Below are 7390 nucleotides of genomic sequence, written 5' to 3'. Positions count from 1 at the left end.
AGAACAAAAAACAGAGTTTGGGGTATTTAGAGACTATTACATTTGACATGAGGAAAAACCTAGCATGTATTGTGCCACCAAGAACTTGCTGCTGTTTTTAAATTTGATTTTTGAATTTTTAAAAAAGAATGATGACCCCATTCCCAACTTGACCAGTTAGCCAGTTATTGTACATGGCACTAATTTTTTGTCTTCCTGCTTCATTGCTCTTTAGGGTTGTATGGCTTTGGGTCAATCAATCCACAAACATTTATTGTCTTCTATGTGCCAGTCAATATGTTAGAACTAGAAGAGGAATAGAAAATGATTTTTGTAACCAAGGAATAATGTTTGAAATTGACCAAATAAAAACAATTTTAAAAATATGTTAGAACTAGAGACAGGACCAAAAAAGGAACTAATCCCTTCCTTTAGAGAGCTTTGAGACTACTGAATCATCTAGGATTGAAGGTACTAGATTTAATCACAGGGCAAGAGTAGAATGATCAGCTAAAAGGAAAAAAATCACATGAAGTGAGTTCATCATGAGTGTAGGAATGCATAAGAAGAGAAAGTCATTCTTAGAGAAGACATCTCAGTGTAGGTTCAAAAGGCTCCCCCAAAACATTACTAAAGAATAGGCAGCAAATGAGAGAGCAGAGAGACTTGGCCTAGAGGTATGAAAGAAGGAGAAGAGCAATTAAGGTAGAGTTAGATGAGTTTGTGTGGGATTACTATTTTGAATTTACAGAGGCTAAGACTAAGCTTTATAAAGGAAACCAACATATTTTAGAATACTTAGAAGGGGCACACCTAAGAAGGGAATGATTAATACTACTCCAGTAAAGGACAATTCACTTGGGGCAACATGAGTATTTCTTAAATATTCTATAGATTTTCTCTGAAGAATGTTTTCAACCCTTAAAGGTATTTTCAATTACTTCCTGCTGGAAGAGAAGGGTAATAAAGGTAATCTAATTTTCATTCCAGCTTTAATCTTGCTGTTTAAAATAGATGCCACATCATCAGGTCTTGGGCAATATCGGCTCTAGCTCACTTACTTCATCTGATGACTGACGCCTTTTAGTCCACCAGGTTTCATTAAAAAAAAAAAAAAGTTTAACCCTGTCACTAAGATAGAACACGAATAAAGCACCCTTAAATCTTTGGCTGATGGGAGGAATAAAGACCTGCTACTTCTAAAATAATGTTGTGTGGATATGTATACCTGCATGCATTCATTAATTTGTTTCTTTCTTCATTCATTCAACAACTGTGGAATACATAGACCTAGGTCTGGGGAGTAAGTAATTTATGTTCATCCACTGAGTTTGATTTTCAAACAGAAGTGTAAACAATGTAGTATAGGAGAGTGCTGACCACAGAAGCAGGACGTTGTGGATTCAAATCTTGCTATCTGAGTGACTACTGGCCAATCACTTTAGCTAAGAAGGAGATAATAGAACTTATACTTTTATGCTTCATAAGTTTTCTAAGAGCAGTGCTGTACTGGATAACATTTAACAGCTAGGCACTGAAAAAAATGTACATGACACACTTTTAAGTTTAATCTTCATTATTATCATTTTCTCCATCACTTTCTTAAGCCTAGACAACAAACAAATCAAATTAATCAAAGCCTGATTTGTGGGGTTTGCTGATTTCCATACACCAGACAGAGCTCCGAATATAGAATTAGACTTTGTTGGGGTATGGGCAATATGGGGATTAGTATCACTCTTAAGTATGCAAGCTAGTATATTAACTTTTGGGCAACTAGCTGGGCAGTAGATAGAGCCACCAAGCTTACAGTCAGCAAAACTCATCTTCATGAATTCAAATCTGGCTATAGACACTTTACTAGTTGTGTGACCTTAGTTACTTAAACCCCATTTGCCTCAATTTCCTTATCTATAAAATAAGCTGGAGAAGCAAAGGCAAATCACTCCAGTATCTTTGCTAAGGAAACCCCAAACGGGATCACAAAAAATCAGATACAACTGAAAACAACTGAATAACAACAAGAAGAAGCATGCATACTTTTTCCTAGAGTTTTTTTTTTCCATCAAGTCTAACCACCAAGGGTTATATAAACTCTAGAAAACATATAGGACAGCAATTCTTGTAATAGTATTGAGCTACTTCCTTTTTGCCAGGAAAAACACATTCTAATCCTTCCTTAACCAGTGATTGTTCCCATTATAACCAAAAATGAGCAGAGGCAGAATTCACTAGTTAACTCTTACAGTGTTGGTTGCAATGTAGTGGAGATGGCACTATTTAGCTAGATCATGTTGACAGGGAGAGTAACTATGGAGCCTAGGGGACTGACTATATGAAAGTGACTTGCTATATGGTTGCTTCAGGGGGATAAGCTAGATAATCAGTAATGTCATGAGAATTTTGAGTCCAATGAGCTGGTCACATCATAGATTTTTTAAAAATTTAATGTTTCAGTAAATTATTTTTTTGTTGTTCAGTCATTCAGTTGTGTCCAACTCTTCATGACTCCATGGACCCTATAACATGTCAGATCCTTGTACCATTCATCCACCATCTCCCAAAGTTTGTCCAAGCTCATGTTCACTGCTTCCATGATGCTATCTATCCAGTTCATCCTCTGCTGTTCCCTTCTCCTTTTGCTTTCAATCTTTTCTAACATTAGGGTCTTTTCCAATGAGTCTTGTCTTCTCAGTGTGTGGCCAAAGCATTTAAGCTTCATCTTCAGTTTTTGAATTTCTAGTGAATAGTCTGAATGAATTCCCTTAAGTATTGTCTGATTTGATCTCTTTGCTATACAAGGGATTCTCAGAAGTCTTTTCTAGCCCCACAATTTGAAAGTGTTGATTCTGTGATGCTCAGCTTTCCTTATGTTCCAATACAGTCACACGTATTTATTTTCTTTTTCAATTTCCCACATTGACGAAAATGCAAAAAAAATTCTAAAAATATTTATATTTAAGCAAAACAAATTTCCATATTGACTATGTAAAAGTGTATGTCTCATTCCTTTTTTAAAAAACCCTCAGGGGGCAGCTGGGTAGCTCAGTGGATTGAGAGCCAGGCCTAGAGACGGGAGGTCTTGGGTTCAAATCTGACCTCAGACACTTCCTAGCTGTGTGACCCTGGGCAAATCACTTGACCTAGGTTCAAATCTGGCCTCAGACACTTCCTAGCTGTGTGACCCTGGGCAAGTCATTTGACCCCCATTGCCTAGCCCTTACCACTCTTTTGCCTTGGAGCCAATACACAGTATTGACTCCAAGACGGAAGGTAAGGGTTTAAAAAAAAAAAAACAAACCCTCACCTTCTATCTTAGAATTGACACAAGAATTTGTTCCAAGGCAGAAGAGCAGTAAGAGATAGGCAATTGAGGTTAAGTTTCTTGCTCAGGTTCACACAGTTAAAAAAATGCCAGAGGCCAGATTTGAACCTGAGTCTTCCCCACCCCAGACTGGACACTATCCATTGAGCTACTTAACTGACCCAATGTATGTTTTATTCTCTATCTTGAGTCTCTCAACTCTCTATCAGGAAGTGGGTAGCATGCTTCATCATTGGTCATCTGGAATTGATCAGAATTCTTAATTATTTCTTGGTTTCTTGCCTTTACAATGTTTTTATGATAGGAATTATTCTTCTGATCCTTACCACTTCACCTTATATCAATTCAGGCAAGTCTTTTCAGGTTTTTCTGGAAACCATCCCTTTTGTTATTTCTTAGATACAATTATATTCCATCACATTAACATAAAATAATTTGTTCATTCATTCCTCAAGTATTAGGCATATTTTTAGTTTTCAGTTCTACATCACTACTGAAAATGTTTCTATAAATATTTTGGTATGTTTGTAACATTTTCCTCTTTCTTACATGTGCATGTACATGCACAAACATGTATGTAATAATACTATATCTGTGTGGAAGGACCTACATAATTTAGTGTCTTTGGAGATATAATTCCAAAATACGTTTTGGAATGGTCATACCAGTTCATAGTTCTATCAACAGTGAATTAATGTGTTTGCTTTCCACAGTCACTCCACCATTGTGCTTTTCATTTTTTTAGCAACTTTACCAATCAGAAAGGTATAAGGGATGACTTCATATGTATCTCTTTCATTTGCATTTTTCTACTTGTTAATTCTTTGAAACATTTTACATGGATATGGATTGTTTTTATTCTTCATTTGAAACTTTATATCATTTGACCATTTTTCAGTTGGAAAATGGCTCATTCATATCAATTTGAATGAGTTCCTTTTATATCTTGGAAAGGAGACCTTTATCAGAGAAATTTGCTGTAAAAATTTTCTCTACTATTTTCTTGAATCTTTTCTAATTTTAACTATATTCAACCTATACCATTGTTTGAAAATTTAATTAATTTTTAAAATTAATGAACTTCCTCCTTTTTTCTCCTTTGAAAAATGAAGTCAATAGTAAAGCAAAATTAACTCTTATTGACCATGTCCAAAAAACCATGTCTTAATCTATACCTTGAGTCTATCAGGTCTCTGTCAGGCAGCAATCCTCTGGAATTGTGTTTGGATATTGAATTGATCAGTTTCCTGTCCTTTTATAATGAAGAAGAGTGTAGTGAGGTGGGAATGTGCATAGTGCTTTATCACTCAGTAGCAATTTGCTAGTGCTCCCCTGTTCCTCTTCTTCCTTCACCTAGAGCCCAATTGCAAGTTCTTATCCTATCTTTCTGTCCTCTAAACACTTCTTTGTGAGCTTCTGTTAACTTCTGTGGTTAGAGTTTCTTTTGCTTACAACTAATCCTTTCCTTAGTTTACCTTCCTTCTGATTCTCCCTCTTTTTTCTCTCTTTTTCCTCCTCTTTCTCTGAGCTAAACATATTTTTTTGTACCTAACTCTGCATGTGTTAGTGTGTGTGTTCGTCCTTCCTTTGACCAGTTCAGATGAAAGGGGAATTCAATTATCTCCTTTCTACCTTATTTGTATGATCTTCTCCTTGCATGTGAAATAATTTGCCTGTCTTTTCTTCTCCCTTTCCCACCTATGACCTTCTTTCTCCTTTCCTTTTCCTTCTAAGATTGTCAGAAAATTAAAAACAAAACCAAAGAACATTTTCTTTGTTTTATTGAAATTTAAATTTGGTTGATTAAACATTTCCCAGTTAACAGACTTCCAGTAGCATTGAGGAATTTTGTAGGCCATGAGTAGCCTAGGCCACAAATGCCGCATGTCTGCTCTCCTAAGTTGCAAAAAAAACCCTTGCCCCTACCCCCAATGTGGAGAGGGAGTTTCTTCTTCTGAGAGTTCTCTGTGATAAAATCACAAGTTCAGTCCCTATCCTTAACTTCAATATGCATCTGTATAATAACCAGTCAAAAATCTAATTCATTCTAAGACATTGCCTACAATGATATAGGGGAAGTTTGTCCAGGATGAGAAAGGAAGCTCTCAGGAATAAAATTCTCAAGATATTAAGAGAAACTTCCTATGAATAGGAAAAAGGAAAGTTGTTTCAAAGAGATAGATGTATGGAACTCATAAACCAATGTATCAGTTTAAAAGATACACATGTATATATATGTGTGTGTAATTATATTTAGCATGAATATAATATATGCATATATACATACATGTGATGTTAAATATGTGGTGTTATATATAATGAAACCAAGGGTAAATAACGGAAGATGAATATAAGCATATGACATAGTCATATAATTAGAGTATCAAGAGTGTGAAAGCTATTTCCCAATTGACAAATGATTGAAGGATATAAATAAGCAGTTTTCAGATGAAGAAATCAAAACTATCAATTATATGAAAAAATGTTCTAAATCACTCTTGATTAGAAAAATGCAAACTGAAACAACTTAGTACCTAACAGCTCTCAGACTGGCCAATATGACAGTAAAGAAAAATGGTAAATATTGGAGGGGATGTGGCAAGATTGGGACATTAATGCATTGTTGGTAGAGTTGTGAATTGATCCAACCATTCTGGAACTATGCCCAAAGGCTTATAAAACATTGTATACCCTTTGATCCAAAAATACCACTGCCATGTCTGTATCCCAAGGGGACCTACTTGTACAAAAATATTTATAGCTGCTCTTCTTGTGGTGGTAAAGAATTGGAATTTGAGGGGATGTCCATCAGTTGGGGAATGACTGAACAATTTGTGATATGTGTTGGTGATGGAATACTATTGTCCTATAAGGAATGATGAACAGGATGATTTCAGAAAGAGTTGGAAAGACCTCCATGAACTGATGCAGAGTGAAATAAGCAGAACCAGGAAAACATTGTACACAGTAACTGCAATACTGTGGAATATCAACTGTGATACACTTAGCTACTCTCAGTAATACAATTTCTCATACAAGTACAACAAAAAATGCTATCTAACCTCCAGAGAAAAAAACTGCAAATTTTCATTTAATTTATTTGAATTTTTATTTTAGGGTTTTGGCTTTTTTTTAATTTTTATTTGGTCATTTACAAACATTATTCATTGGAAACAAAGATCATTTTCTTTTCTTCACTCCCCTTCCTTCCACCACCTCTCCCATAGCCCACGCACAATTCCACTGGGTATCACATGTGTTCTTGATTCAAACCCATTTCCATGTTGTTGGTATTTGCATTAGAGTGTTCATTTAGAGTCTCTCCTCAGTCATATCCCCTGCAACCCTGTAGTCAAGCAGTTGCTTTTCATCAGTATTTTTACTCCCACAGTTTATCTCCTGCTTGTGGATAGTGTTTTTTAGATCCCTGCAGATTGTTCAAGGACACTGCATGGCCCCTAATGAAGAAGTCCATTACCTTTGATTGTACCACAATGTATCAGTCTCTGTGTACAATGTTTTCCTGGTTCTGCTCCTTTCACTCTGCATCACTTCCTGGAGGTCGTTCCAGTCTCCATGGAATTCCTCCACTTTATTATTCCTTTTAGCACAATACTATTCCATCAGCAACATATACCACAATTTGTTCAGCCATTCCCCAATTGAAGGGCATCCCCTCATTTTCCAATTTTTGGCCACCACAAAGAGTGCAGCTATGAATATTCTTGTACAAGTCTTTTTCCTTATTATCTCTTTGGGGTACAAGCCCAGTAGTGCTATGGCTGGATCAAAGAGCAGGAAGTCTTTTATCGCCCTTTGGGCATAGTTCCAAATTGCCCTCCAGAATGGTTGGATTAATTCACAACTCCACCAGCAATGAATTAGTGTCCCTACTTTGCCACATCCCCTCCAGCATTCATTACTTTCCATAGCTGTTATGTTAGCCAATCTGCTAGGTGTGAGGTGATATCTCAGAGTTGTTTTGATTTGCATCTCTCTGATTATAAGAGATACAGAACACTTTTTCATGTGCTTATTAATAGTTTTGATTTCTTTGGCTGAGAACTGCCTGTTCATGTCCCTTGC

This window comes from Monodelphis domestica, chromosome 2, assembly GCF_027887165.1.
Source record: "Monodelphis domestica isolate mMonDom1 chromosome 2, mMonDom1.pri, whole genome shotgun sequence".
In the NCBI taxonomy this organism is placed as follows: domain Eukaryota; kingdom Metazoa; phylum Chordata; class Mammalia; order Didelphimorphia; family Didelphidae; genus Monodelphis; species Monodelphis domestica.
The sequence above is the reverse complement of the archived record's forward strand: the minus strand, read 5'-3'. Positions refer to the sequence as shown.